Source organism: Acanthopagrus latus, chromosome 24, assembly GCF_904848185.1.
Source record: "Acanthopagrus latus isolate v.2019 chromosome 24, fAcaLat1.1, whole genome shotgun sequence".
Taxonomy (NCBI): Eukaryota; Metazoa; Chordata; class Actinopteri; order Spariformes; family Sparidae; genus Acanthopagrus; species Acanthopagrus latus.
Genome location: NC_051062.1, coordinates 3403697 through 3428939, shown reverse-complemented (window position 1 = coordinate 3428939; position 25243 = coordinate 3403697). Strand labels below are relative to the sequence as shown.

General features: G+C 42.8%; 1 protein-coding gene across 8 annotated transcripts in view; it reads left to right on the top strand.

Moving 5' to 3' along the window:
- Window positions 1-25243, top strand: part of LOC119015057 (probable ribonuclease ZC3H12C) — a 47832-nt gene that overhangs the window by 18482 nt on the left and 4107 nt on the right. For 2 of the 8 annotated variants that reach the window (XM_037090661.1, XM_037090660.1), the window contains exons 7-10: window positions 796-1015; window positions 7951-8041; window positions 8360-10092; window positions 11915-14696. The gene's annotated coding sequence lies outside the window, so the exon portion shown is untranslated. Of the gene's footprint in view, window positions 1-795; window positions 1016-1128; window positions 1220-1550; window positions 4304-5516; window positions 5658-7161; window positions 7357-7754; window positions 8042-8359; window positions 10093-11290; window positions 11377-11492; window positions 11584-11914; window positions 15930-17528; window positions 17634-17738; window positions 17830-18147; window positions 19881-20943; window positions 22172-23054; window positions 23137-23941; window positions 24037-24403; window positions 24561-25243 lie in introns of those variants that run through there. The other 6 variants (XR_005073163.1, XR_005073164.1, XM_037090662.1 and 3 more) reach the window with 6 other exon arrangements.

Sequence of the window (25243 nt, the reverse complement as noted above, 5' to 3'; positions counted from 1 at the left end):
TGTGTGAAGTTAACGCAACATTTTTCAACTTTCTGCTAAGATATATGTGACGTTTTTGCAATGACAATGCGGGGATTATCAAATCATCCAAGCTCCGCATATTTTGTGCGGAAATAGGCGATTCATGTGGCCAAAGTGCGGCGTATTTGAAAAAAATGTGGCCCCCGCATAAATATGCGGACTGGCTGATTTTTGCAGCTTTTTATCTTCATTTGCAGAATATCTTGTCATGATTGTTATTATCATTACTTACAAGATCAAAACTCCTCACTGTTTATAAAAACAATGTTGGGTTTTTTTTATTCCCACAGACGTCACATTTACATGTCAAGATCTGGTTATTATACACACATTCAATAATTAATAAACACATGGCTCAACCTTATAAAACATTGATGAGTCAAACAACTTCTGTAGCTTCACAAAAGTAATATGCTACAACTTATGTAAAAAATAATACATAAAATAGAAGAAAAATAAAAATCTGTGCTTCCTGTGTTACAGAGGTAGCTATACAAAACAGACTGTTCTGTTCATATATGTGCTTTCAATGCACAAAGTGCAATCTCTTACTGGAACGTAAATGTACATGCTACTAGAAAAGAAAGCAGCTCGCTGCCAGTAGCAGCTTCTTATCTTCATTTGCAGAATATCTTGTCATGATTGTTATTATCACTACTTACAAGATCAAAACTCCTCACTGTTTATAAAAACGATGTTGGGGTTTTTTATTCCCACACACGTCACTTTACATGCACAACCCTTCATCCTGTTTCTTCTCTCCTCTGTCACCAGCTGCTGCTGCACATCAAGTCATCAGCGACTTTGCCTTAGACCTGCTCAAGCTGGAAACTGGAAACCGACTTTTCTTGCCGATTATGAAACGACAAATAAAGATTGCTTGCAACATGACGCCATGGAATGGAAGAAGGACGCTCAGCTGGGGCCAACTCAAGGACGTCATCCACCTCACAACATGTCAAAAATCTGTCACATCCTCACGCGGCAATAAAAGGTTACTCGCTCGCAGTTCATTTTTCCATAACCCCCTGCTTCCATCTCTTTTCCTCAATTTCAAAGTTTCAAACTGTCAAAGTTTGCATGTTTCATCTCTTGTGCTTTTCACAGATACGTCGACTTCGCCGCCATATTGGATGCGCCAGCTCTGCCCCAGTCAGTGGACCGAACTTTACAAAGCTCCTTCTACAAAGGGCTGCAGGTTAATGCCTCTCATTTACACACTCACACACATGACAAGACACTTCACAAACCCACAGCCACCAAAAACAACTTAGCTTACATTCTTACCTATGGATTTTTACAAGGCTTTACAGCTACCAATGTATGGAACTCTATGTCAAGTCAACAGCATGCACAACAATAGTAATAATAATTAAAACCACATACATGCTGCATATTTACAATAGTAGCCTATTGAAACTTTTTTCTAACATTCAGTGTTGTGTATACATGATCATATTTTTATAATCTTCTTTCATGGAGTATGTCACTGTTATGAACTGATATGAACTTCTCTCCTCTGTCACCAGGTGATGCTCAGGAGGGACATGGCGCTCTCTGCACATCAACTCATCACTTTGGTTTAGCCCTGCGCAATCTGGAAGGTGGCGTCCCATGACGTTTGCCGGTGCTTCTCAAATTAGCAAATAAAGGCCGATTGATGTGACATAATGGGCTGGTTTCATGCCTCTCAATGCAACAACTGTTAAAAACGTTGCCCCATCCTCGCACTTCAGTAAAACTTCAGCTGCTCGTGCTTCATTTTTTCATAACCCCCTGCTTCCACCTCTCAGAAAGCCCGGGGAGGAGACACCGCTCCCCCCCAAGGCCCCGCAGACCAGCTTGGGCAGGAATCGAACCCCGTGCGAGCACCTATTCGCGCTACAAACACGCCTGAGACCCACCGCGCCACCAGTCCGCCAGACACTTCAACTACTTCTCTGGGCGCTTTTCATTACGTACTTCAAACTTAGGACTTTTATAAGAATCAAACACAAACTTAATCAGGACTCGAACCCATGACCTCACAACTGCTCACCAGGCTCCTATCAGCCTGAGCTACTGGATCTGACTCATGCTCATTGTTTCTTTCACATTTCACTCTTTTCAACCTCAACACATGAAAATAAATCAAGAGTCGAACTCACAACCTCAAAACTTCCAACCCTGCTTTTACCCTGCTCAGCTAACTACAACTAACAATTGCAGCCTCTCTCAGAGCTTTTCACTCCTTCTTCTGACCAGCCACTTCATAAAGACTCACCATCTTGGCACCAGCCTTCAAAACTCTGGCTGGCTTTGAACCCACAACCTTCACTTTTCAAACCATCACTTTAGCTCGCTGAGCTAATGAGTTGGGGAGAAACTTCTCTTTCTCAGAGGAGGTCACTCTTTGTTTTGGATAGCAGGTTTAAAAATCACCTCAGCTACCCAGGGTTTCAACACAAAACCACCACACGTCACTCAGTATTAGGAGAATCGAACCTGCGATCTCAGAACTGCTGACCAGCCCTCTATCAGCCTCAGCTACTCCATCTGACTCATACTTATTGTTTCTTTCACATGTCACTTTTTTCAATGGCAAACCTTAAATTTCAATCAAGAATCGAACCCACAACCTCAAAACTTACAACCCTGCTTTTACCCTGCTAAGCTAACTACAAGTAACAATTGCAGCCTCTCTCAGAGCTTTTCACTCCTTCTGACCAGCAACTTCATAAAGAGTCAGGATTCAAACCCACAACCTCCACACCAGTTCATCACATACCTGAATGTCCTGCCTTTGACTCGTTTATTTCATCAGCTTACTTCAAAACTCACGCTGACTCAAGGATCCAACACACTGAGCTACCTGGACGGCAGGTGTCTGAACCTGAACTTTATTTTGTGGCCAGGCCGTCTCACTTAGTCCGGCTGTGTCTCCATTGGATCGCTGCCCGCCACAAACATCACTTTAGCAGCAGCTCCTTGTATCAGGACCTCACCCTGCTGCTCTGGGATCTGCCTCTGTACTCCTCCAACCTCACCCAGGTCTCAGAGACATCAACTTACAGCACTTTGGAGAAGGACATTTACAAACACAATGGCTGCATTGTCGGATACTTCATTTTACTTTATTAAGTCTCTTTTTACACTGTCTTCCGCTGCTTATTCCACTAATTACTGATCAAGAGGGAAAGCACAGCCAGCAACCAACCAACCAGATCACTGACACACTGTTGGACAGCACGCTTTTACAAGCTCACCTCCAACATGACAAGATCAGCGTTTCACAGCTTCACATCAGCCAAACATAACAAACTATAGGAATGAATGGTCAGATTTGACAGAAAAAGCTGTACTTTTCAAAAGCTGAAAAGTCATAGGTTGAATGGCCTTCAAAGCCTCAGCATTTTGGCTCAAAAAGATGAATATTTTGTGCTTGCAGCATTCACACTAATCACTGGGCAGCCATGTTATTTTCATGTGGATCACACAATGTGATTCTGAACGGAAACATTTCCTACCAGATGGAACCTTAAGTGATCAAAGTGAAAATTCCATGATGCGCGTCAGCGAGGGTATAAAAGGGACAGCTTCAGGCTGGCTCATCATTTCACTTCAGCCGTCTGAAGAGGTCACACTGCTGATCAAGCAGAGCGAGCAGCCAACACGCCGCGGCGGACAGCAGACTTTAACAACGCTCATCTCCAACCACATAGGATCAGCGTTTCACTGCCTCACATCAGCCAGAGATATAACCTGCTGTCATCGCTGTCACACCGCAGGCCGCCACTCTGCAGCGTGAGCTTAAAAAACAAGTCAAGTCTCACGCACACAAGCTGTTGAGCCGGAGACCTTTTGCCAAAAGACGGCAAACAGATCGCTGTCCGGCAGCAACACACCACAGATGATGTGAGGACCAGGCGTGAGGAGAAGTGCGGGGAACAGCCGACGGAGTACGAGGACGAGTCAGCGGAGCAGCAACAGTCGCTACCTGAAGTCCACCGATAACGCACCACCGGCCCCTGAACTGAGGAGACGCTCCCAAATACGCCACAGCGACCTTCAATCCGGGTCGTGGGTTTCCTCCGGGTCCCCCGGCTCCCACAAGAACAAGGATACAAATTGAAAATCAATTTGGAAATTAATCTGGACCTGAATCTGGACCTGAATCTGGACATTAATCTGGACCTGAATCTGGACATTAATCTGGACCTGAATCTGGACCTCAATCTGGACATTAATCTGGACCTCAATCTGGACGTGAATTTGGACATGAATCTGGACATTAATCTGGACATTAATCTGGACATGAATCTGGACATTAATCTGGACATGAATCTGGACATGAATTTGGAAATGAATGTGGAAAATAAAAATTTGAAATGAAATTGAAAATCACTTGTCTGTATTCATCATTGTATTTTGTAGGATGTTGTATTTTTACAGTCACATGTTTAAAGAGGTGGCACTTCATTTTATGCACATGGTCAACAGGTGTTGTGGAATATCCTCATCAACAGGAACATTATTACATTCACTAATGAAAACACATTGACGACATGGTCTGAGAGCGATGCTAGCGGCTCCCTCAAGCTCTACTTAACAGCTACCACCACAAATCATTCAATGTGTGGCAAAAACTGCTCAATGCAAAACCCACAACAATCTGACATTTGTTTGTGTGTTATTGCTTGGTGGTTTAGTTTATAAGGTCATTTCAATTTTTGTCTTTACATTTTGTGTATTTTGTGTCACATATTTAAATTTACGTAGCCTGTACTCGCCTACTCAACCAGAGTAGAAATACAAAAAGCAAGAAAAAAATGACGAAATATACAAGTTCAACAACACCAGGAAGGCCTGACACTCCATCTCTGAAATGCTCTGTGAAGTACCACGCTACAAAACACTGTCGCTCAGTGGAATCAAGGAGGAAGCGAAGCTGTGGCTCAGCTAGACTTTATACATAGCAGATTGAAAGATGACCTGTGAGCATCACAGCATCTCTCTGTGGTTGCACGAGATGGTGGGGTGGCCAAAGAGCCAAAATAACATGTTTTCGTGATAACTGACCCAAAAAACATCATCACTTAGCAATGACTCATCACGAAAAAATGACTTATCACAAAATAATTAGTCTGTATTACAAGAGAATCAGAGACGTCCTCAAAATAATGACCAAGTATTTCAAATGAATAATTTGGTATCTATCTTTATACTTTGTCATAAAAACGAATTATCTCCAAAGAATGAGAAACTACCAAAATTACTTACAATTAATCCGTTTTTTATCGGAAAAAACGTAAATAATCGAAATGTTATTTAGACACATGATGACTTCATTATGATTAATTTGTTGACTTTTATTTAGGACCACATCTGTCTCATCACCTCTACTGTCATATTCTCAGTGATCAGACACCTGAGATTAAAATGCTTTCTGTGAAAATAACCCGCTTTGCAACGCACTGCTCCCCTGTCAATGTTTGTTATGTCAATAAAGCTCTTTTGAATTGACTTCAGGCCGTTTGACCAATCACAGTTTCACACTTCCGGTGTCTCTCCTATGGATACAGTTAGCTAGCAGCTCTCCCTGTGTTTCCACCAACGTACTCACAGTGAAATGCTTCGTATGACCGGCAAATAAAAAAGTAAGTGCCGTCATTCATCTCTTCCATCTTTTCACTGGCTGCAGTAACAGTAACCGAGCTAACACTGCACAGTCCTTGAGCACTAGCTGCTTGGCTAACTGGGCTCATTTGTTTACGGCAGCACAGTTACACTTAGCAGCAGTAAGCAGGTACTCCTTCCAGAAAAATGCGCACTTTTTTGTGATTGTTGCGGACAAAAATTAACTTCATTGTGCGGCACGTTTTCTTAAAAAAATGCGATGGAATATGCCAGATATTTATGCAATTTTATGCGTTGAAATTGCGGGAACTTGCAAAAATTGCGGTTTAATGAGAAAAAGTGCTTCCCCCAACACCCTGTTCTCACCAGGCTACTACCTTAATGGAAAGAGTCATTTCTTATTACTTCCTCTGATAACCAAGCATACTACATCACACAAAGTGCTGGCAATATTTAACTTCTCATCTTGTTTGATTTCACACCTCAATAAACACATGGCGCAAACTTACAAAACATTGATGAGTCAAACAACGTCTGTAGCTTTACAAAAGTAATATGCTACAACTTATATAAAAAATAATACATAAAATAGAAGAAAAATAAAATCTGTGCTTCCTGTTTTACAGAGGTAGCTATACAAAACAGACGTCTTCTGTTCAAATAAGTGCTTCCAGTACAATCTCAAGTGCAATCTCTTACTGAAACGTACATGTACATACTACTAATATACTTATTACTGTAAGGTTTTTAAAACTACTATGATTTTTTGTTGGCAAATGAGACTGATTTGCGGGCTTCATGGCGGGCTTTGCAGCTTTTTGATGCAGCTTCACGGCGCGTAATTACGTCACATCATAGCGTTCCCGTGGCAACAGGGGAAAAATGGCTGCTCTTGCGTGAAGTAAACGCAACATTTTTCAACTTTCCGCTAACATATAGGTGACTTTTTTGCAACGAAAATGCGGGGATTATGAAATCATGCAAGACTTGTATATTTTGCGCGGAAATCGGAAATTTATGCAGCAAAACTGCGCCGTATTTGAAAAAAAAATGCAGCCCCCGCATCAATATGCGGACTTTGGCTGATTATGCATTGAATTATGCCATCGCATTTTTCTGGAGGGACTGCTTAAGGGCAGCTGCACTTAGCAGTAGTAAGCACGTACTCCAGTGATACACTGCCCCCCATTTGTTTTTCAGCTGTACAGGTGGCCAATTCTTACAGATTGCACCACTAAAATGTTATCAGCTTATTGCAGATATAACCTTATATTGACTCATCTGGGTACGTGTCAGCAGATAACTTACAACAACGAAACCATACAAGTGGAAGTTGAACAATCTTGGCCAATTTATCTGACCCGATTATGAGGATGAGCCTCAAATAATCAAATATCCTTGGACTATGGTGTTTTTTTTTCATATCCTAATTGGGTCATCAGAGATGGCCATTTGGCTGCACTTATTCAAACAAGGGGGAAAAACTATTGTGGACTAAAATCTTTGCATTTGTCACCTTCACAGATCCCTCGAGGATCACGCTTCTTGGGAAGTGTGGAACAGGCGAGAGCTCCAGCGGGAACACCATCCCCGGACCATATGTCTTCACATCGGACATGCAGCTGGGGACACTCACTCAGCACCGTGAAAACGACGTCGGGACACTTAGGGATACACGTCTGCACCAAACCTCAGGAGGGCTTTTTACAGCTGACAATGGTTGTAACTGTTACTGTGATGATGAAATATTGAATCTGTCTCTATAATAACCACATCCTGTCTACCACACCGTCAACTTGGTTCATTTCATTTAACTTTGAATATGGTCAACTAACTTCACAATGAATGAATCTGAATGGAAATGAAAAAATGTGGAAGAAAGCAGCTCACTGCCAGTAGCAGCTTCTTATCTTCATTTGCAGAATATCATGTCATGATTGTTATTATCACTACTTACAAGATCAAAACTCCTCACTGTTTATAAAAACAATGTTGGGGTTTTTTATTCCCACACACGTCACATTTGCACATCAAGATCTGGTTATTATACACACATTCAAGTTTAACACTTTACATGCACAACCCTTCATCCTGTTTCTTCTCTCCTCTGTCACCAGCTGCTGCTGCACATCAAGTCATCAGCGACTTTGCCTTAGACCTGCTCAAGCTGGAAACTGGAAACCGACTTTTCTTGCAGATTATGAAACGACAATGATTATTTTCAGTCCTGATTAATATTTGCATTACTTTTCCTCAATTTCAAAGTTTCAAACTGTCAAAGTTTGCATGTTTCATCTCTTGTGCTTTTCACAGATACGTCGACTTCGCCGCCATATTGGATGCAGCAGCTCTGCCCCAGTCAGTGGACTGAACTTTACAAAGCTCCTTCTACAAAGTGCTGCAGGTTAATGCCTCTCATTTACACACTCACACACATAACAAGACACTTCACAAACCCACAGCCACCAAAAACAACTTAGCTTACATTCTTACCTATGGATTTTTACAAGGCTTTACAGCTACCAATGTATGGAACTCTATGTCAAGTCAACAGCATGCACAACAATAGTAATAATAATTAAAACCACATACATGCTGCATATTTACAATAGTAGCCTATTGAAACTTTTTTCTAACATTCAGTGTTGTGTATACATGATCATATTTTTATGGAGTATGTCACTGTTATGAACTGATATGAACTTCTCTCCTCTGTCACCAGGTGATGCTCAGGAGGGACATGGCGCTCTCTGCACATCAACTCATCACTTTGGTTTAGCCCTGCGTAATCTGGAAGGTGGCATCCCATGACGTTTGCCGGTGCTTCTCAAATGAACAAATAAAGGCCGATTGATGTGACATAATGGGCCGGTTTCATGCCTCTCAATGCAACAACTTTGCCCCATCCTCGCACTTCAGTAAAACTTCAGCTGCTCGTGCTTCATTTTTTCATAACCCCCTGCTTCCATCTCTCAGAAAGCCCGGGGAGGAGACACCGCTCCCCCCCAAGGCCCCGCAGACCAGCTTGGGCAGGAATCGAACCCCGTGCGAGCACCTATTCGCGCTACAAACACGCCTGAGACCCACCGCGCCACCAGTCCGCCAGACACTTCAACTACTTCTCTGGGCGCTTTTCATTACGTACTTCAAACTTAGGACTTTTATAAGAATCAAACCCAAACAAGACTTGAACCCACGACCTCACAACTTCTAACCCTGCTTTTACCCCGCTCAGCTAACAGGATGCAACAGTCAAACACTCTCAGAGGTTTGCACTCCTTCTTCTGAGCAGTAGATTCATAAAGAGTCAGACACCAGCCTTTAAAGCTCAGGCAAGGTTTGAACCCACAACCTTCAGTCTTCAAACCAGCTCTTTATTTCACAGAGCTAGTGAGCTGGTGATTAACAGCTCTTTCGGAGAGGATTTCACTCTTTGTTTTGGACAGCAGATTTAAAAATCACCTCAACTATCCAGGCTTTGAACCCACAACCTCCAGACTATTAGAAGAATCGAACCTGCCACCTCAGAACTACTGAGCAGGCTGCTAGCAGCCTGAGCTACTGGATCTGACTCATGCTTTTTGTTTCTGTCACATTTCACTTTTTTCAACCCCCAAATTTCAATCAAGATTTGAACTCACCACCTCAAAACTTCAAACCCTACTTTCACCCTGCTGAGCTAACAGGATGACAGGAGACATTGACATTCATTAGAAGAGCTGTCTTCAAAATTCAGACTGACTCAAGGATTAAACTGACAATCTCAAACTTCACGACAGTCCAACACACTGAGCTACGTCGACATCAGGTGTCTGAACCTGAACCTCAGTTTGTGTCCAGGCCGTCTCGCTTCGTCCGTCTGCGTCTCCATCAGATCATTTCCCGGCCAAAACATCGGTTCAACAGCAGTTGGTTGTATCAGGGCGTCACCCTGCTACACATTTCAATCAAGATTTGAACTCACCACCTCAAAACTTCAAACCCTACTTTCACCCTGCTGAGCTAACAGGATGACAGGAGCAAACAGTCTCTAACTATTCTGAGCACCAACTTTATAAAGAGTCACGACTCAAACCAGCAGCCTCCAGACCAGCTCGTTAGATACCTCAACCTGCCTTTCACTCTTTTATTTCAAGAGCCGTCTTCAAAAGGCACACAGACTCCAGGCTCATCACAGCTCAGTCACAGCCAAACGGACAGTGTCCGACAAGTCACAATCATGCGCGTGCATACGCCCCTCACGCCCTGCCTACTCGCCAGTGCCTCTCCCCCGCGCAGGCGCACTGCCTGCCCTCACCTGCTCACGTACTTACAAGCTCACGCTCAAATTGTAAACAATGGCGACTCATTCAATCTCAGACCGAGACAACAAAATAACAAGACTGACGAGCGGCATGTCGGAGCTTCAGGGAGCTGCGCCATTCGTACCGACTCAGCGGCTTCTCTGCTCGACAAGTAAGGACCCTGCTTCATACATCTGTCATTTTATCTTCAGCTAGCTTCTTAGCCCGTTGCTGCGACGCGTCCACGGCACCGCCATATTGGATGTGGCAGCTCTGCCCTGTCAACTAATACAAGTCAATGAACGTGCAACAAGTTAATGCGTCTCATTCACACATTCACACACTTAATCAACATATTTGGGAACCAAAAACAACGTCTATAACCTTCTCTGATGATTGGAAACCTTAACTACTCCTCATATCTTCAGTATACACGTCTGCACCAAACCTCAGGAGGGCTTTTTACAGCTGACAATGTATGGAACTCTGTTACTGTGATGATGAAATATTTAATCTGTCTCTATAATAACCACATCCTGTCTACCACACCGTCAACTTGGTTCATTTCATTTAACTTTGAATATGGTCAACTAACTTAACAATAAATGAATCTGAATCTGAATGGCACGGAATTTCCCATCAGGGATCAATTAAGTATTTAGTGAGTAGGTCAAGAATATGCAGACAAGTAAAGAAATGCAGAAAAGTACTGGCAATATTTAACTTCTCATCTTGTTTGATTTCACACCTTAATAAACACATGGCTCAACCTTACAAAACATTGATGAGTCAAACAACTTCTGTAGCTTCACAAAAGGAATATGCTACAACTTATGTAAAAAATAATACATAAAATAGAAGAAAAATAAAAATCTGTGCTTCCTGTGTTACAGAGGTAGCTATACAAAACAGACTGTTCTGTTCATATATGTGCTTTCAATGCACAAAGTGCAATCTCTTACTGGAACGTAAATGTACATGCTACTAGAAAAGAAAGCAGCTCGCTGCCAGTAGCAGCTTCTTATCTTCATTTGCAGAATATCTTGTCATGATTGTTATTATCACTACTTACAAGATCAAAACTCCTCACTGTTTATAAAAACGATGTTGGGGTTTTTTATTCCCACACACGTCACATTTACATGTCAAGATCTGGTTATTATACACACATTCAAGTTTAACACTTTACATGCGCAACAACCCTTCATCCTGTTTCTTCTCTCCTCTGTCACCAGCTGCTGCTGCACATCAAGTCATCAGCGACTTTGCCTTAGACCTGCTCAAGCTGGAAACTGGAAACCGACTTTTCTTGCCGATTATGAAACGACAAATAAAGATTGCTTGCAACATGACGACGACATTGCTTGCAACAGAAGGACGCTCAAGGACAACTCAAGGACTTCATCCGCCTGACAACATGTCATAAATCTGTCACATCCTCACGCGGCAATAAAAGGTTACTCGCTCGCAGTTCATTTTTCCATAACCCCCTGCTTCCATCTCTGCTTTTCCTCAATTTCAAAGTTTCAAACTGTCAAAGTTTGCATGTTTCATCTCTTGTGCTTTTCACAGATATGTCGACTTCGCTGCCATATTGGATGCAGCAGCTCTGCCCCAGTCAGTGGACTGAACTTTACAAAGCTCCTTCTACAAAGTGCTGCAGGTTAATGCCTCTCATTTACACACTCACACACATAACAAGACACTTCACAAACCCACAGCCACCAAAAACAACTTAGCTTACATTCTTACCTATGGATTTTTACAAGGCTTTACAGCTACCAATGTATGGAACTCTATGTCAAGTCAACAGCATGCACAACAATAGTAATAATAATTAAAACCACATACATGCTGCATATTTACAATAGTAGCCTATTGAAACTTTTTTCTAACATTCAGTGTTGTGTATACATGATCATATTTTTATAATCTTCTTTCATGGAGTATGTCACTGTTATGAACTGATATGAACTTCTCTCCTCTGTCACCAGGTGATGCTCAGGAGGGACATGGCGCTCTCTGCACATCAACTCATCACTTTGGTTTAGCCCTGCGCAATCTGGAAGGTGGCGTCCCATGACGTTTGCCGGTGCTTCTCAAATTAACAAATAAAGGCCGATTGATGTGCCATAATGGGCTGGTTTCATGCCTCTCAATGCAACAACTGTTAAAAACGTTGCCCCATCCTCGCACTTCAGTAAAACTTCAGCTGCTCGTGCTTCATTTTTTCATAACCCCCTGCTTCCACCTCTCAGAAAGCCCGGGGAGGAGACACCGCTCCCCCCCAAGGCCCCGCAGACCAGCTTGGGCAGGAATCGAACCCCGTGCGAGCACCTATTCGCGCTACAAACACGCCTGAGACCCACCGCGCCACCAGTCCGCCAGACACTTCAACTACTTCTCTGGGCGCTTTTCATTACGTACTTCAAACTTATGACTTTTATAAGAATCAAACACAAACTTCATCGGGACTCGAACTCACAACCTCACAACTACTCACCAGGCTCCTATCAGCCTGAGCTACTGGATCTGACTCATGCTCATTGTTTCTTTCACATTTCACTCTTTTCAACCTCAACACATGAAACTAAATCAAGAGTCGAACTCACAACCTCAAAACTTCCAACCCTGCTTTTACCCTGCTCAGCTAACTACAACTAACAATTGCAGCCTCTCTCAGAGCTTTTCACTCCTTCTTCTGACCAGCCACTTCATAAAGACTCACCATCTTGGCACCAGCCTTCAAAACTCTGGCTGGCTTTGAACCCACAACCTTCACTTTTCAAACCATCACTTTAGCTCGCTGAGCTAATGAGTTGGGGAGAAACTTCTCTTTCTCAGAGGACGTCACTCTTTGTTTTGGATAGCAGGTTTAAAAATCACCTCAGCTACCCAGGGTTTCAACACAAAACCACCACACGTCACTCAGTATTAGGAGAATCGAACCTACGATCTCAGAACTGCTGACCAGCCCTCTATCAGCCTCAGCTACTCCATCTGACTCATACTTATTGTTTCTTTCACATGTCACTTTTTTCAATGGCAAACCTTAAATTTCAATCAAGAATCGAACCCACAACCTCAAAACTTACAACCCTGCTTTTACCCTGCTAAGCTAACTACAAGTAACAATTGCAGCCTCTCTCAGAGCTTTTCACTCCTTCTGACCAGCAACTTCATAAAGAGTCAGGATTCAAACCCACAACCTCCACACCAGTTCATCACATACCTGAATGTCCTGCCTTTGACTCGTTTATTTCATCAGCTTACTTCAAAACTCACGCTGACTCAAGGATCCAACACACTGAGCTACCTGGACGGCAGGTGTCTGAACCTGAACTTTATTTTGTGGCCAGGCCGTCTCACTTAGTCCGGCTGTGTCTCCATTGGATCGCTGCCCGCCACAAACATCACTTTAGCAGCAGCTCCTTGTATCAGGACCTCACCCTGCTGCTCTGGGATCTGCCTCTGTACTCCTCCAACCTCACCCAGGTCTCAGAGACATCAACTTACAGCACTTTGGAGAAGGACATTTACAAACATAATGGCTGCATTGTCGGATACTTCATTTTACTTTATTAAGTCTCTTTTTACACTGTCTTCCGCTGCTTATTCCACTAATTACTGATCAAGAGGGAAAGCACAGCCAGCAACCAACCAACCAGATCACTGACACACTGTTGGACAGCACGCTTTTACAAGCTCACCTCCAACATGACAAGATCAGCGTTTCACAGCTTCACATCAGCCAAACATAACAAACTATAGGAATGAATGGTCAGATTTGACAGAAAAAGCTGTACTTTTCAAAAGCTGAAAACTCATAGGTTGAATGGCCTTCAAAGCCTCAGCATTTTGGCTCAAAAAGATGAATATTTTGTGCTTGCAGCATTCACACTAATCACTGGGCAGCCATGTTATTTTCATGTGGATCACACAATGTGATTCTGAACGGAAACATTTCCTACCAGATGGAACCTTCAGTGATCAAAGTGAACATTCCATGATGCGCGTCAGCGAGGGTATAAAAGGGACAGCTTCAGGCTGGCTCATCATTTCACTTCAGCCGTCTGAAGAGGTCACACTGCAGATCAAGCAGAGCGAGCAGCCAACACGCCGCGGCGGACAGCAGACTTTAACAACGCTCATCTCCAACCACATAGGATCAGCGTTTCACTGCCTCACATCAGCCAGAGATATAACCTGCTGTCATCGCTGTCACACCGCAGGCCGCCACTCTGCAGCGTGAGCTTAAAAAACAAGTCAAGTCTCACGCACACAAGCTGTTGAGCCGGAGACCTTTTGCCAAAAGACGGCAAACAGATCGCTGTCCGGCAGCAACACACCACAGATGATGTGAGGACCAGGCGTGAGGAGAAGTGCGGGGAACAGCCGACGGAGTACGAGGACGAGTCAGCGGAGCAGCAACAGTCGCTACCTGAAGTCCACCGATAACGCACCACCGGCCCCTGAACTGAGGAGACGCTCCCAAATACGCCACAGCGACCTTCAATCCGGGTCGTGGGTTTCCTCCGGGTCCCCCGGCTCCCACAAGAAAAAGGATACAAATTGAAAATCAATTTGGACCTGAATCTGGACCTGAATCTGGACCTGAATCTGGACATTAATCTGGACCTGAATCTGGACCTGAATCTGGACCTCAATCTGGACATTAATCTGGACATGAATCTGGACATTAATCTGGACATAAATCTGGACATGAATTTGGAAATGAATGTGGAAAATAAAAATTTGAAATGAAATTGAAAATCACTTGTCTGTATTCATCATTGTATTTTGTAGGATGTTGTATTTTTACAGTCACATGTTTAAAGAGGTGGCACTTCATTTTATGCACATGGTCAACAGGTGTTGTGGAATATCCTCATCAACAGGAACATTATTACATTCACTAATGAAAACACATTGACGACATGGTCTGAGAGCGATGCTAGCGGCTCCCTCAAGCTCTACTTAACAGCTACCACCACAAATCATTCAATGTGTGGCAAAAACTGCTCAATGCAAAACCCACAACAATCTGACATTTGTTTGTGTGTTATTGCTTGGTGGTTTAGTTTATAAGGTCATTTCAATTTTTGTCTTTACATTTTGTGCATTTTGTGTCACATATTTAAATTTACGTAGCCTGTACTCGCCTACTCAACCAGAGTAGAAATACAAAAAGCAAGGAAAAAAATGACGAAATATACAAGTTCAACAATACCAGGAAGGCCTGACACTCCATCTCTGAAATGCTCTGTGAAGTACCACGCTACAAAACACTGTCGCTCAGTGGAATCAAGGAGGAAGCGAAGCTGTGGCTCAGCTAGACTTTATACATAGCAGATTGAAAGATGACCTGTGAGCATCACAGCATCTCTCTGTGGTTGCACGAGATGGTGGGGTGGCCAAAGAGCCAAAATAACATGTTTTCGTGATAACTGACCCAAAAAACATCATCACTTAGCAATGACTCATCACAAAATAATTAGTCTGTATTACAAGAGAATCAGAAACGTCCCCAAAATAATGACCAAGTATTTCAAATGAATAATTTGGTATCTATCTTTATACTTTGTCATAAAAACGAATTATCTCCAAAGAATGAGAAACTACCAAAATTACTTACAATTAATCCGTTTTGTATCGGAAAAAACGTAAATAATCGAAATGTTATTTAGACACATGATGACTTCATTATGATTAATTTGTTGACTTTTATTTAGGACCACATCTGTCTCATCACCTTTACTGTCATATTCTCAGTGATCAGACACCTGAGATTAAAATGCTTTCTGTGAAAATAACCCGCTTTGCAACGCACTGCTCCCCTGTCAATGTTTATGTCAATAAAGCTCTTTTGAATTGACTTCAGGCCGTTTGACCAATCACAGTTTCACACTTCCGGTGTCTCTCCTATGGATACAGTTAGCTAGCAGCTCTCCCTGTGTTTCCACCAACGTACTCACAGTGAAATGCTTCGTATGACCGGCAAATAAAAAAGTAAGTGCCGTCATTCATCTCTTCCATCTTTTCACTGGCTGCAGTAACAGTAACCGAGCTAACACTGCACAGTCCTTGAGCACTAGCTGCTTGGCTAACTGGGCTCATTTGTTTACGGCAGCACAGTTACACTTAGCAGCAGTAAGCAGGTACTCCTTCCAGAAAAATGCGCACTTTTTTGTGATTGTTGCGGACAAAAATTAACTTCATTGCACGTTTTCTTAAAAAAATGGGATGGAATATGCCAGATATTTATGCAATTTTATGCGTTGAAATTGCGGGAACTTGCAAAAATTGCGGTTTGATGAGAAAAAGTGCTTCCCCCAACACCCTGTTCTCACCAGGCTACTACCTTAATGGAAAGAGTCATTTCTTATTACTTCCTCTGATAACCAAGCATACTACATCACACAAAGTGCTGGCAATATTTAACTTCTCATCTTGTTTGATTTCACACCTCAATAAACACATGGCGCAAACTTACAAAACATTGATGAGTCAAACAACTTCTGTAGCTTTACAAAAGGAATATACAACAACTTATGTAAAAAAAAAAATAAAAAATACGTAAAATATAAGAAAAATAAAATCTGTGCTTCTTACTTCTTGTTTTCCCTTCAGGGATCAATTAAGTATTTAGTAAGTAGGTCAAGGATATGCAGAAAAGTAGTAGTAGTAGTAATAATAATAATGATGATAATAATAGTGAACAAATACACATATGGTGCATAGTTAGAACAGTAGCCTACTGCAAATTTACTTTTTTTCCCCCCATTAAATGTTAATGTATACCTTCTTTTTTGGGGGGGGGGAATTGTTGCGTTGAAATTGGGGGAACTTGCAAAAACTGCCGTTTGATGATAAACAGAAAAAAAAAACACCCTGTTCTCACCAGGCTACTACCTTAATGGAAAGACGCATTTCTTATTACTTCCTATGATAAGCAAGCATACTACATCACACAAAGTCCTGCCAGTATTTAACTTCTCATCTTAATAAACACATGGCTCAAACTTACAAAACGTTGATGATACTTCTGTAGCTTTACAAAAGGAATATGCTACAACTTATGTCAAAATTCATACATAAATAGAAGAAAAATAAAATCTGGGCTTCCTGTTTTACAGAGGCAGCTATACGAAACAGACATCTTCTCTTCAAATAAGTGCTTACAATGCACAAACTAACTGTTACTGTTTACTGTAACGTAAATTTACACACTGCTAATATACATACAACTGGAAGGTTTTAAAACTACTATGCTTTTTTTGGCAGATGAGACTGATTTGCAGGCTTCATCATGGCTTCATCGCGGGGTTTGCAGCATGTCATGATTGTTATTATCAGTACTTAGATGATCAAAACTCCTCACTGTTTAGAAAAAGGACGTTGGTGCTTTTTAATTCCCACACACGTCACATTTACATGTCAGGATCTGGTTATTAGCTGCTGCTCAGCTGTTAAACATCATGTGTGTCCTACTCAAACATCAACTTTTATTCACGTTGCCTTTCCTCTTCTTCTCCCACTCTACTACAACTTTACCACTTCACACGCACAACAACCATTCACCCTGTTTCTTCTCTCCTCTGTCACCAGCTGCTGCTCACCAGGGAAATGGCGCTCTCTGCAGATCAACTCATCAGTTTGGTTTAGCCCTGCGCAATCTGGAAACTGGCATCCCATGACATTCAAAGGCTGCAGGTAATGATTGTTTTCAGTCCTGATTAACATTTGCTTTACCTTTCCTCAAATTCAAAGTTTCAAACTGTCAAAGTTTGCATGTTTCATCTCTTGTGCTTTTCACAGATACGTCGACTTCGCCGCCATATTGGATGCAGCAGCTCTGCCCCAGTCAGTGGACCGAACTTTACAAAGCTCCTTCTACAAAGTGCTGCAGGTTAATGCCTCTCATTTACACACTCACACACATAACAAGACACTTCACAAACCCACAGCCACCTAAAACAACTTAGCTTACATTCTTACCTATGGATTTTTACAAGGCTTTACAGCTACCAATGTATGGAACTCTATGTCAAGTCAACAGCATGCACAACAATAGTAATAATAATTAAAACCACATACATGCTGCATATTTACAATAGTAGCCTATTGAAACTTTTTTCTAACATTCAGTGTTGTGTATACATGATCATATTTTTATGGAGTATGTCACTGTTATGAACTGATATGAACTTCTCTCCTCTGTCACCAGGTGATGCTCAGGAGGGACATGGCGCTCTCTGCACATCAACTCATCACTTTGGTTTAGCCCTGCGTAATCTGGAAGGTGGCATCCCATGACGTTTGCCGGTGCTTCTCAAATGAACAAATAAAGGCCGATTGATGTGACATAATGGGCCGGTTTCATGCCTCTCAATGCAACAACTTTGCCCCATCCTCGCACTTCAGTAAAACTTCAGCTGCTCGTGCTTCATTTTTTCATAACCCCCTGCTTCCATCTCTCAGAAAGCCCGGGGAGGAGACACCGCTCCCCCCCAAGGCCCCGCAGACCAGCTTGGGCAGGAATCGAACCCCGTGCGAGCACCTATTCGCGCTACAAACACGCCTGAGACCCACCGCGCCACCAGTCCGCCAGACACTTCGACTACTTCTCTGGGCGCTTTTCATTACGTACTTCAAACTTAGGACTTTTATAAGAATCAAACCCAAACAAGACTTGAACCCACGACCTCACAACTTCTAACCCTGCTTTTACCCCGCTCAGCTAACAGGATGCAACAGTCAAACACTCTCAGAGGTTTGCACTCCTTCTTCTGAGCAGTAGATTCATAAAGAGTCAGACACCAGCCTTTAAAGCTCAGGCAAGGTTTGAACCCACAACCTTCAGTCTTCAAACCAGCTCTTTATTTCACAGAGCTAGTGAGCTGGTGATTAACAGCTCTTTCGGAGAGGATTTCACTCTTTGTTTTGGACAGCAGATTTAAAAATCACCTCAACTATCCAGGCTTTGAACCCACAACCTCCAGACTATTAGAAGAATCGAACCTGCCACCTCAGAACTACTGAGCAGGCTGCTAGCAGCCTGAGCTACTGGATCTGACTCATGCTTTTTGTTTCTGTCACATTTCACTTTTTTCAACCCCCAAATTTCAATCAAGATTTGAACTCACCACCTCAAAACTTCAAACCCTACTTTCACCCTGCTGAGCTAACAGGATGACAGGAGACATTGACATTCATTAGAAGAGCTGTCTTCAAAATTCAGACTGACTCAAGGATTAAACTGACAATCTCAAACTTCATGACAGTCCAACACACTGAGCTACGTCGACATCAGGTGTCTGAACCTGAACCTCAGTTTGTGTCCAGGCCGTCTCGCTTCGTCCGTCTGCGTCTCCATCAGATCATTTCCCGGCCAAAACATCGGTTCAACAGCAGTTGGTTGTATCAGGGCGTCACCCTGCTACACATTTCAATCAAGATTTGAACTCACCACCTCAAAACTTCAAACCCTACTTTCACCCTGCTGAGCTAACAGGATGACAGGAGCAAACACTCTCTAACTATTCTGAGCACCAACTTTATAAAGAGTCACGACTCAAACCAGCAGCCTCCAGACCAGCTCGTCAGATACCTCAACCTGCCTTTCACTCTTTTATTTCAAGAGCCGTCTTCAAAAGGCACACAGACTCCAGGCTCATCACAGCTCAGTCACAGCCAAAGGGACAGTGTCCGACAAGTCACAATCATGCGCGTGCATACGCCCCTCACGCCCTGCCTACTCGCCAGTGCCTCTCCCCCGCGCAGGCGCACTGCCTGCCCTCACCTGCTCACGTAGTTACAAGCTCACGCTCAAATTGTAAACAATGGCGACTCATTCAATCTCAGACCGAGACAACAAAATAACAAGACTGACGAGCGGCATGTCGGAGCTTCAGGGAGCTGCGCCATTCGTACCGACTCAGCGGCTTCTCTGCTCGACAAGTAAGGACCCTGCTTCATACATCTGTCATTTTATCTTCAGCTAGCTTCTTAGCCCGTTGCTGCGACGCGTCCACGGCGCCGCCATATTGGATGTTGCAGCTCTGCCCTGTCAACTAATACAAGTCAATGAACGTGCAACAAGTTAATGCGTCTCATTCACACATTCACACACTTAAACAACATATTTGGGAACCAAAAACAACGTCTGTAACCTTCTCTGATGATTGGAAACCTTAACTACTCCTCATATCTTCAGTATACACGTCTGCACCAAACCTCAGGAGGGCTTTTTACAGCTGACAATGTATGGAACTCTGTTACTGTGATGATGAAATATTTAATCTGTCTCTGTAATAACCACATCCTGTCTACCACACCGTCAACTTGGTTCATTTCATTTAACTTTGAATATGGTCAACTAACTTAACAATAAATGAATCTGAATCTGAATGGCACGGAATTTCCCATCAGGGATCAATTAAGTATTTAGTGAGTAGGTCAAGAATATGCAGACAAGTAAAGAAATGCAGAAAAGTACTGGCAATATTTAACTTCTCATCTTGTTTGATTTCACACCTTAATAAACACATGGCTCAACCTTACAAAACATTGATGAGTCAAACAACTTCTGTAGCTTCACAAAAGGAATATGCTACAACTTATGTAAAAAATAATACATAAAATAGAAGAAAAATAAAAATCTGTGCTTCCTGTGTTACAGAGGTAGCTATACAAAACAGACTGTTCTGTTCATATATGTGCTTTCAATGCACAAAGTGCAATCTCTTACTGGAACGTAAATGTACATGCTACTAGAAAAGAAAGCAGCTCGCTGCCAGTAGCAGCTTCTTATCTTCATTTGCAGAATATCTTGTCATGATTGTTATTATCACTACTTACAAGATCAAAACTCCTCACTGTTTATAAAAACGATGTTGGGGTTTTTTATTCCCACACACGTCACATTTACATGTCAAGATCTGGTTATTATACACACATTCAAGTTTACCACTTCACACGCACAACAACCATTGACCCTGTTTCTTCTCTCCTCTGTCACCAGCTGCTGCTCACCAGGGAAATGGCGCTCTCTGCACAGCAAGTCATCAACGACTTTGCCTTAGACCTGCTCAAGCTGGAAACTGTCATCAGACGACTTTTCTTGCCGATTATGAAACGACAAATAAAGATTGCTTGAAACATGACGCCATGGAATGGTGGATGGATGGATGGATGGATGGATGGAAGGAAGCTCGGCTGGGGTCTTCATCCTGCCTCACATGTCAAAAATCTGTCACATCCTCACGCAGCAATAAAAGGTTACTCACTCGCAGCTCATTTTTCCATAACCCCCTGCTTCCATCTCTCAGAAAGCCCGGGGAGGAGACACCGCTCCCCCCCAAGGCCCCGCAGACCAGCTTGGGCAGGAATCGAACCCCGTGCGAGCACCTATTCGCGCTACAAACACGCCTGAGACCCACCGCGCCACCAGTCCGCCAGACACTTCAACTACTTCTCTGGGCGCTTTTCATTACGTACTTCAAACTTAGGACTTTTATAAGAATCAAACACAAACTTCATCGGGACTCGAACCCACGACCTCACAACTGCTCACCAGGCTCCTATCAGCCTGAGCTACTGGATCTGTCTGATACGCACTCTTTCTTTCACATTTCACTCTTTTCAACCTCAACACTCCAAAATTAATCAAAAATCAAACCCACCACTTTCAGTCTTCACAGCAGCGCTTTATCTTCCTGAGCTAATCAGTTGGGGACAAACTTTTCTTTCGGAGAGGATTTCACTCTTTGTTTTGGACATAAACTTTAAAAATCACATGAACTACCCAGGGATGGAACCTGCAACCTCAGACCTGCGAACCAGGCTCCTATCAGCCTGAGCTACTGGATCTGTCTGATGCTCACTGTTTCTTTCACATTTCACTCTTTTCAACCTCAACACTCCAAAATTAATCAAGAATCGAACCCACCACTTTCAGTCTTCACAGCAGCACTTTATCTTCCTGAGAACCTTCTCTTTCGGAGAGGATTTCACTCTTTGTTTTCGTCATAAACTTTAAAAATCACCTCAGCTACCCAGGGATTGAACCTGCAACCTCAGACCTGCTAACCAGGCTCCTATCAGCCCGAGCTACTGGATCTGAATGATGCCATTTGTTTCTTTCTCAAACCCACCACCTCAAAACTTCAAACCCTGCATTCACCCTGCTGAGCTGACAGGAGCCAACAACCAAACTGTCTCTCACAGGTTGTCACACATTCTTCCAAACAGTAAGTTTATAAAGGGTCACAAGCTTTTGCCTGTTATTTCAAGAGTGCTTTTCAAAACTAAGACTGACCCAACAATCAAACCCTCATTCTTCCAGCTTCATCACAGTGCACTGACCCATTCAGCTTCCTGGACATCAACTTCTTTGGACCTTTTTCTTTAGCCACTTGTAGTGATATTCACAGTTGTTCTGTGCAAAATAACTCATTTTTATTGACAACAAAGTAGTCCTATAATGACAAGTTTTGCAGACTGAGGGAGAATGAGAGCTTGACACACTGAAAAGCGACTGTGTATTAAACAAATGATCAAATTAATATTTAACCAAGGCTGCAGGATCTCTTTCAGTCATATCATTAAAACATGGCATGAAGTCCACCGAAATATTGTCCACTGCACTTGGTTATATACAAAACCTGACACATTCTGGTATGACTTTTCTGATATCATCACGGAACTTCTAGGAGTGCATCTCCCATTAGACCCTCAAATCTTTTTACGAGGAGATGCTACAGTTAAGAAAAGCTGTGGCCACCAAGGTAACCGGTGGCACATATCTGAACAGTAACACTCTCATCATGAGGATTTCACGTTACACTCCCATCAATCATTGCGCCACCTAGCGCTCACTGTCAGTAAGTGGTACAGTATATTTAAACGTATGCATATGCTGGAAACGAGGAAATTATCGTTTCTTTCCAATACAATCCATTTTAAATTATTAGTCATTTATTGATAGTGCACAGAAAAGTTGACTTTTACATAAAGGTCTAATGGAAAACCGTCATTTCTAGTTTAAACCTGTTTTTTTCAGTTAAACAGAAATAACACGCTTCATAAAACAAACTGAAAACAATAAACTGCTGTTTTCGCTTCAAATCACAGGGGTTCACGTCACCTGACCACATGACGTCACAACAGCGACACGTCCGTCGCACAGCTGGACTTCCAAACCAACGTAAACAAGGTAAGAATGACACGTCCTGTTGTTTCAGGGGAAATGTGGAACTGTATACGCATAGTTATGCTTCGTGGCCAACATGGAAACTACGGTTACAACTGCGCTGTGTTTAGCGCACATTAGCGGAACAAACGTACCTGCTTCTCGGAAGCTAACGCAGTGCTAGCTTCAACAACTTGCTGCACATACACACACACACACACACACACACACACAGCGGGCAGCACGACTCACTTCATGCTCAAACTCTCTACACACGTTTCATACACTTCGTCACCGAAATGCTCCTTGCTTACACACTAGTATAATCGAGCCCCATACCCGCTGTGTTTACACACACACACACACACAGAGACATGCACCCCGTTGTAATGGCCATTGAACGTCACAGCATCATGTATGATTAAATGCACTCTTGCATGTTCACAAAGACAAACTACTAAACTCTCATCAGCTGGGTGACTCAGAGTGTTCACACCAACACATGAACGACTGACACTTGTATAGATATATTTTCTACACAACAGTTAACTCAATCTGGGGACAATAGATTTATGGCTTTAATGCAAAAAAAAAAAAAATCTTCAATTTTTTAATGAGGCAAAGAGGCAATCAAGATCATTAACCCTGTTATATATGAAGGCCAGTTATTTCAAATTATCATAATAACGATTCACATTCAGGAACAAACATTCAAAGGCTGCAGGTAATGATTATTTTCAGTCCTGATTAATATTTGCTTGACTTTTTCTCAAATTCAGAGTTTCAAACTGTCAAAGTTTGCATGTTTCATCTCTTGTGCTTTTCACAGATACGACTTCGACTTCGCCACCATATTTGGATGCGCCAGCTCTGCCCCAGTCAGTGGACCGAACTTTACAAAGCTCCTTCTACAAAGTGCTGCAGGTTAATGCCTCTCATTTACACACTCACACACATGACAAGACACTTCACAAACCCACAGCCACCAAAAACAACTTAGCTTACATTCTTACCTATGGATTTTTACAAGGCTTTACAGCTACCAATATATGGAACTCTATGTAAATATGCACAACAATAGTAATAATAATCATTAAAAAACACATACATGCTGCATATTTACAATAGTAGCCTATTGAAACTTTTTTCTAACATTCAGTGTTGTGTAAACATGATCATATTTTTGTAATCTTCTTTCATGGAGTATGTCACTGTTAAATATTCCATATGAACTCTACTGCAAGTTGACCACTTCACATAACTTGTGGCCTCTTTGAATGTACTGCAGGAGGTGGTGGATGCCAGGCTGGTGTCTGTGTTTGATGCCAGGGAGCTGGAGCTGGTCATAGCTGGAACAGCTGAGATTGACTTATCAGACTGGAGGAACAACACAGAGTACAGAGGAGGTATCATGAACTGTGTGAACTCTAGTTCCTGTCCCAATAAAGGTGAATCAAACAGTGTCTTTGTTCCAATGTTACTTGACTACAAGTAGTTAGGTCAGCTGCCCAATAACACACATTTGCATTCCTGTTACTTATTCAAAAACCTTGGAGGCAGTTTAATCTTTTCTAAAAATATACAGATTAAAGTACAAAACATAAATTACAAAGATAGAAAAACTAAAAACCAAACCATAAACCCACAAAATCCTAACATACATAATTCTCTGACCTACACACCAAAACATACCAATCCACACCTTCCAGCCTATATGACAAAAGCCTAACCCTTACAGGAACATACATACAAAGGAATCAAGTAATTTTTCCAACATTTTTGCTCCGCCGCCGCCGCCGCCTCCACTCGCCCGCCGCCGCCGCCTCCACTCGCCCGCCGCCGCCGCCTCCACTCGACCGCCGCCGCCGCCTCCACTCGCCCGCCGCCGCCGCCTCCACTCGCCCGCCGCCGCCGCCTCCACTCGCCCGCCGCCGCAAGACTTCAGCCTTTTCTAGTTTTCTGTACCATAACCCGCCCCGTACATCTCTCCGAAAGGCCGGGGAGGAACGCTCCTCCTCCCCGACCCCACTACTGCGGGATTGTTCCTTTGTTCCAGGTACTGGCGACGGGCGGGATTCGAACCAGGTGCTTACGCCCCTGGTACCTTCAACGGTCACGAACAAACCCACCG